The sequence below is a fragment of the Cebus imitator genome, unplaced genomic scaffold (assembly GCF_001604975.1).
Source record: "Cebus imitator isolate Cc_AM_T3 unplaced genomic scaffold, Cebus_imitator-1.0 Scaffold86, whole genome shotgun sequence".
NCBI lineage: Eukaryota > Metazoa > Chordata > Mammalia > Primates > Cebidae > Cebus > Cebus imitator.
In genome coordinates, this window is record NW_016107401.1 from 2779960 (window position 1) to 2788091 (window position 8132).

The window sequence follows — 8132 nt, forward strand, 5'->3', positions numbered from 1 at the left end:
ATTTCACTCTGAATTCTCCTGAAACTCCCGGTTTCCCACACCATATGGCTTAATGTAGATAAAATTGGCTTATGGCAAATAGCATAAACACACTTCAGATTTTTCCACCTGTGAAAATCTCAAGTATTATAGTATACACTTATAAGGTCATTAGGGCCAGGTTTTCAGTGGATCTTGATTTCCAGAGTCTTTTTGTCTGTCTAGACAACTTAATTGCTATATTTGAAAATAACGAAGTGGCCCTTACCTTCATCTTATTAAGCTCAGACTTAAAAAGAATTTCATTTTTCATTTAAGATTCAAATCAGTGTAAGGGATATTTTAGATAAGTTATTTTTTTTAATCTATGGACTAGGAATTCCTATTAAAAAAGAGAAAAAGTGGCTGGGTGTGGTGGCTCAGGTCTGTAATCCCAGCACTTTGGGAGGCTGAAGCGGGCAGATCACAAAGTCAGGTATTTGAGACCAGCCTGGCTAACATGGTGAAATCTTGTACAAAAATTAGCAGGGCATGGTGGCAGGCGCCTGTAGACCCAGCTACTCGGAAGGCCGAGGCAAGAGAATCACTTGAACCCAGGAGGCAGAGGTTTTAGTTAGCCAAGATCGCGCCACTGCACTCCAGCCCGGGTGACATAGTGAGACTCCATCTCAAAAGAAAAAAAAAACACCCCAAGGTAAATTCAGTCTATCCCTCTTTACTTTGTGGAAATCACATAAAAGCAATAAAAACAATTAATACCAAATTCATCTTTAAAATAAATTAAGAGATAACAGAAAGTACAAAACAGAAAACAAGAATTGGGTCTTCCCAAAGCAGGAATGGTCAACCATGTTTTGATTTACTATAGTGAAAGACTCACTTTATCACAGATATCAAAAACTGCTACACAGATTAAATTTTAAATTGTGACAGGTTCTGAGGTTCAGAATCAGCTATTTCTAATTTGCATCAATGCAAGTCAGGTTCATGGTAGAAGTTTGACTTGTCTTACTTTTGTTGCAAGGACAGGCATGGGAGGTAGGGCACTGAACAAGGAATCACAACAGTAAGACTTATTTGTAAGAATCCATTGGTGGCAGAGGATAGGAAAAAAGTATTGTAAATAGGCATTTAAGAAGTGAGAAGTGGAAGTCACTTTTGTCATGATAACAAGCAAAATTCTGTTGGTTAGAACATGAACATTATCCCACCCTTCACATTAACAATGATTATTCAAAAAGGAATCCGCATGAATTCATTGTGCACAACGCAAGAAAAGAAAAGAAGAGACTTTCAGTATTGTGTTGAATGGAAGTGGTAAGAGTGGGCATCCTTATTTAGCTCCTGATTTTAGAGGAAAAGCTTTCAGCTTTTCATCTTTGAATATGATGTTAGCTGTGGGTTTGTCAGGCATAACCTTTATTATGTTTAGGTGCTTCCTTCTATATCTAATTTGTTGAGAGTTTTATTCTTGAAATAGTGTTACAATTTGTCACAGGCTTTTTCTGTACCTATTGAGGTGACTATATGATTATTATCCTTCTTTTTTGCTGTGTGGTGCATAATGCTTATTTTTTTGCAAATATTTAAGCATCTTTGCATCTCGGGGTAAATATCACTTGATCATGTTGTATGATCTTTTTCATGTGCTATTGATTTTGATTTGCTAATATTTTGTTGAGGAATGTTACCTCCATGTTCATGAGAGACACTCATCCATTAATTTTTGATTTATTCATTTTGGTTTCAGAAAAATATTGTATAAGCATAGTTCATTTTGGTGTTTAGTTTAAATTTTTTTCCACCGCTGGTTTGAGTTAATTTGTATTAATTGATACAACAAATATACTTGCTCTTACTTCTGTCATGTTATTTGATGTTATGAAATCTTTTGTGTATAATCTGATTTTTTATATCTTTTGGTATTCAGAAATTTTTGTATTTTTATTCTAGTAGTTATCATCATAATGATGCATTAGCTTCCTGGGCTTAAGATACTATTAATTTGTTTCCTACTGTGGACAATTGTGGAATTAATCAATAACTTCTTAGTTATTCTCCTATTTCTTTTATTACTACTTAATTTTATTTATTTGCTTATTTATCTTTGCTCTTGTTGCCCAGGCTGGAGTGCAGTGGCATGATAGCAGCTAACTGCAACCTTTGTCTCCTGGGTTCAAGCAATTCTGCCTCAGCCTCACAAGTAGCTGGGATTACAGGCATGTGTCACAATTCCTGGCTAAATTTTGTATTTTCAGTTGGGACAGGGTTTCACGATGTTGGTCAGGCTGGTCTGGAAGTCCTAACCTCTGGTGATCCACCCGCCTCGGCCTCCCAAAGTGCTGGGATCACAAGGGTGAGCCACAGTGCCTGGCCTATTAATATTTAATTTTAAATGAAATTATCTATTTGCAATTAACAATAGAAGTCAATCAATATGTTTATTTTGAATTAGACATTCTCTTTGAATTGTTTCCTTATATTTCAAGGGTTTTTTGTAACTATTTTGTCAAAACATACATCATTTGCCTAAAATTCTTTGACCTTTGTCCCTTTTATGTAGCTTTAGTATAGTTGAGTAGAAAAATGCTCAACAGTAGACCTTAGTGCAAAGCTTTCCTCAAAAAATCTTGATTATATGAAACTTTCTCTTTAATGATTTCTTCAGGAATGCTTTGTGCGTCTAGAATTTCCTGACACTTTGAAGACCCATATTTTTCTATAATTATTATACAAGAAAAGTAATTCTGCGTGGATATGAAATCCTTGTATTATTTTTTTTTCATTAAGAAACTTTAATATATGGTTCAATTGTGTTTTGTTAAGAAGTGCTGTGAATATATGATTTTCTTTACCTTGTTTGGACTATAAAATTTTTGTATAAGGCCTACAGATGTTAATTTTTATTTATTTAAAGCCTACAGCACCTGGTATTCCCAGACGGCCTCCCATCCAAGTACTAGTCAGGTCCGACCCTGCTTAGCTTGTGAGATCAGATGAGATAGGGCACGTTCAGGGTGGTATGGCTGTAGACAGATGCTAATTTTTTTTATATTTACAATTCAATCATTTCTTATATGTATAAAATGCAGTCGTTTTCCCCAGAATATGTTTTGGTTTTGACAATTCCAGATTGATTTTTCCAGACACGCAATGTTCATATTCTACACATATATTCAAATGCTTCTTAATTTGGGGAATATTTTATGTAATTGTGTATTTTATTATTTGTTGTATTCCATTATTTTGGTTTTCTTGACTGTGACTTCCAATTATGTATTCGTTGGACCTTCTTTGTTTTCTTAATTGATCATATTTGGATTCTTTTTTATTTTACTGTCCATTTCTATTTGATTGTTTTTGTATTTCTCCCTTTCTTTTCACTATTGTTACTTAAAATATTTCTATTCTTATTTATGTAGTTTCTTATTTATATGTACTGTTTGTTTTTTAAATGAACTCCTGTGCTCAAGCAATACTCCTGCCTTGACCTCCCAAAGTTCTCAGATTACATGGTTAAGCCACCATACTCAGCCATGTCTCTCTTTATTTCTAAAATTATCTCTCTATCTACCAATCTATCTGTATTTCTTTTTCTTTTTTGAGCTTTATCAGTTCCCTTACTATTATTTACACTAACTATTATTCAAAAATTGTATTACTGTGACATGTTTTATTTCTAAATTACATCTTTCACTTTATTTTTAATATATTTTTAAAAAGCTTGTCTAGCCAATTTTGTAATGTTAAATTAGAGTTTCCATGTACTCAATGGTTCTTTTTTAAATTATGTCTTAATTAACTGTTATTGCTTTAGTCAAATTATTTTTCTTTTTTTCTTACAATATATTTATATGTGATGCAATTGCAACCTTTTCATTTACCTCATGTTTAGATTAAATGTTATTTTCTATACTTTAAGAGGTGTTCTTAAAGAGGAAGTAATAGAAATATCACTAGAGCTCCCCTTTTGCTGTTGCCATGACACTCCAGAAAAATGGCCTCTCTGTGGCCCTGTCCATATTCTGATATTCAAATTCTGTGAATCTTTCTCCACCTCTATTTACCTGAATATTGAGTCTTTCTTATTCCTGCATTCTAATTACTGTCTTGTTCAATTTGGATTCTACTACCAATAGTCTCCCTGCGAGTGAGTTTCTGTTTTTCTGAAAGTAATTTCTATTGAAATTCGATCATTCTTTGGCCATAAAAGCTACAGGCTTCTCAGGTGTCTTCTGATTTCCTGCACCTGTGTGGGGGTGTGTGGGGAGCATGTAATCTATATATCTATTTTGTCAAGACATACATCATTTACCTAAAATTCTGTGCACTTATATGTCACCAAACAAAATCTGTGGAAATTTCACCAGTCTACTTAGACTTTCTTGCTAAGAAATCCACTCAGAGAATTGATTTTGACTTTAGAAAATTAGTATGTGATAGTAATTTTGTATTTTAAAAGTAGCAGTTCTCCTTTTCCCTGCCAGCTATTAGCTCTCTGCTTGCATTCACTTTCATAAGTTCATTTGGTCTGTGATTTTTCTTTCTTCTAATACCCTTGTAAAGTTGTGGTATCAAGGTTATATCAACCTCAAAAATTTTGAGAATATTCTCTCATTTTCTTTTTTCTTAAAAACACATGTAATGATCAAATTATATTGGTATTCTTTTTAAAAACTACCTGGGTCAGGTATTTACTTGTGTAAAGATGTTTGATGATTGATTCAATTGACTTAATATTTATAATATGCCCTAGATTATCCCTATTTTAGCTGCTTTTTATAAGTAAATTTTTCCAGAAGTTTGTCTACTTACATACTTTGTTTTGAAATTTACCTGCAAAAACAGTTATAGTAAGATATTGTATACATTTGTTCTCTGTAGTCTAATATATTCTAATTGTTTATTAATGTCTTTCCTTTGCTTTCCTTCTTTCTTTATTTTCTCTCCTTTTCTTTCTTTTTCTTAAAAATGAATCTTACCAGAATTTTGTTAATTTTTTCTCAATGAACTAGCTTAAACTCTGCCAGAAAAAAAAAAAATCTAAATGAGTAAAAACTGAGGGATAATTGAAAATAATAACTGCCAACTAATGAATTAAAGAAACTATTACAAGAGATTTCATAGGGACAAGCAAGCTGAGAGGATGATTGTAAAGGTAAAGACTAGGTGTTAAATGGAATTCGGCTAAAGGCATCTTTAAGCTGAATTCCATTTAACACCTGATGCCTGGTTAGAGTCTGCCTTTCTCTCACCGGGGCATACTCTGAATCAGTGAGCTCAGCAGTCAGTATGGATTGAAGTTTTACACTGTCAAAGAAGCACTGCCTTACTTGGTTTGAAACTTCTCTCCATTTTTAAACGATGGTGACCATATTATGATCATCTCACGTAATAAAATTCCACCAAGTGCCATGCTTTCTGGATTATGTGTCCAAAATTTCTAGTCATCTCACAAGGTTTGGATTCTTCCAATTTAGACCTTAAACATGGTATAGAAAATTTCACAATGAATAGGAGCTGTCCATTCGAACAACTTTTCAAGTGGTAGATCTGTGCCTGGTTTTCACACAAACTAAATGATTTAAAGATTAAATTAAAGTAGTAAAGAAAAGGATAAGTTAGAATTAGTAAAGATAAAGGTAAATAATGAATTAACAAAAAAGGTAGAATTAATGAGATTGCTGTTTTAAAAAACTAATAAAAAATCTTAAGAAAAAAGGAGAAAGCAAAAATATGAAAATACTGATATTTGGAGATAGTCATTTAGAGGAAGGAAGTTTAAAATTATATGTGAATATATACATTAATCTCAAAATTTGGTTTTTTTAATTTATAGAAAAAGAATACGAAAATTTATACCAGAGGTAAGACAATCTAAAAAGACCAATTAGCATAAGAAAAATAAAATTATCAAACAAATAGAAAAATCCTCAGCAACAACTTATCTTCATTAAATGTTTCTGAAGCTTAGTTAATGCAAAATTTGTTTATTTTTTAACTTTTATTTTAAGTTTAGGGTAAATGTGCAGGTTTGTTTTATCAGTTAACTTGTGTCATAAGGGTTTGTGGTGCAGATTATTTCATCACCCAGGAATTAAGCCACTAGTCATTTTCCCTGTTCCTCTCTCTTCTCCTACCTTCTACCCTCCAATAGGCCCCAGTGTGTGTTGGTCCCCTCTATGTGTCTGTGTGTTCTCATCATTTAACTCCCAATATGAGTAAGAACATGTAGTATTTTGTTTTTTGTTCCTGCCTTAGTTTGCTAAGAATAATGTCCTACACCTCCATCCATGTTCCTATAAAGGATGTGATCTTTTTCTTTCATATGACAGCATAGTAAGTATTCCATAGTGCATATGTACCACATTTAAAAAAAAATCCAGCCTAATATTGATGGACATTCAGGTTGATTCCATATCTTTCCTACTATAAATAGTGCTGCAATGAACATACCTGTGCATGTATCTTTATGACAGAATGCTTTATATTCCTTTGGGTACGTAAAGGATGCCAGCATCTATTATTTTTTGACTTTTTAATAATAACTATTCTGGTTGGTGTGAGATGATATTTCATTATGATTTTCATCTGCATTTCTCTAATAATCAGTGATGGTGAGCTTTTTTTTTCATATGCTTGTTGGCCACGTATATGTCTTTAGAAAATTATCTGTTCATGTCCTTTGCCTGTGTTTTAATGGGGTTGTTTGGTTTTTGCTTGAAATTTGTTTAAATTTCCTATAGATGCTGGATATCAAACCCTTGTCAAATACATAATTTGCAAAAATCTTCTCCCATTGTGTAGATTGTCTGTTTACTCTGTCAACAGTCTCTTTTTCTGTGTAGAAGCTATTTAGTTTAACTACATCCCATTTGTCAATTTTTGCTTTTGTTGCAATTGCTTTTCGTGTCTTTGTCATGAAGTATTGTCGAATTCCTACGTCCAGAATAGTATTGCCTAGGTTGTCTTCAGAGATTTTATAGTTTTGGGTTTTACATTTAAGACCTTAATCTATCTTGAGTTGATTTTTGTATATGTTATAAAGAAAGGATCCAGTTTCAATCATCTGCACATGGGTAGTTAGTTATCCCAGCACCACTTATTGAACAGGGTGTCATTTTGCCATTGTTTGTTTTTGTCAGGTTTGTCAAAGATTAGACAGTTGTAAATGTGTGGCCTTTTATCTGGGCTCTCTGTGCCATTGGGCTGTGTGTCTGTTTTTGTACTAATACCAGGATGTTTTGGTTACTGTAGTTCTGTAGTATAGTTTGAAGTTGCGTAGCATGATACCTCCAGTTTTGTTCTTTTTGCATAGGATTGTTTTGGTTATTGGGGCTTTTTTAGTTCCACATGAATTTTAAAATAGTTTTTCTAGTTCTGTGAAGAATGACATTGCTAGTTTAGTAAGAATAGCATTGAATCTGTAAATTGCTTTGGGCTGTATGGCCATTTTAAGGATATTGATTCTATGTGAATCAATAAAAAATGTGATCATAAGCACATTTTTTTTTTCATTTGCTTGTGTCATCTATGATTTCTTTGAGGAGTGTTTTGTAATTCTCATTGTAGAGGTTGCTCACCTACCTGGTTAGCTTTATTTCTAGCTGTTTTATGCTTTTTTTGTGGCAATTGTGAATAGGATTGCATTCTGATTTGGCTCTCAGCTCAACTATTGTTGGTGTATTAGAATGCTAGTAATTTTTGTACATTGATTTTAGATCCTGAGACTTTACTGAAGTTGTTTATCAGTTAAAAGTGTTTTGAGGCTGAGACTATAGGGTTTTCTAGATATAGTATTATGTCATCTGCAAACAGGAATAGTTTGATTTCCTTTCTTCCTATTTGGATGTCTTTTATTTCTTTTCTTTTCTGGCCAAGACTTTCAATAGTATGTTGAATAGGAGCAGTGAGAGAAGGCTTCCTTGTCTTATGCCAGTTTTCAAGGAGAATTCCTCCAGCTTTTGCCCATTCAGTATAATGCAGGCTGTGGATTTGTCATAAATGGTTCTTGTTATTTTGAAGTATGTTTCTTCAATACATAGTTTATTGAGTTTTTAACTTGAAGGGGTACTGAATCCTACCAAATGCCTTTCCTGCATCTATTGAGATGATTATGGTTGTTTCTTTCTTTCTTTTTTTTTTTTTTTTTT

At 33.0% G+C, this 8132-nt stretch overlaps 1 pseudogene; it reads right to left on the reverse strand.

Annotated features, from left to right (window-relative positions):
• Positions 1 to 2894: 2894 nt before the first annotated feature.
• LOC119472120 lies at positions 2895 to 3013 on the reverse strand (annotated as a pseudogene).
• Between the last annotated feature and the right edge of the window lie 5119 nt (positions 3014 to 8132).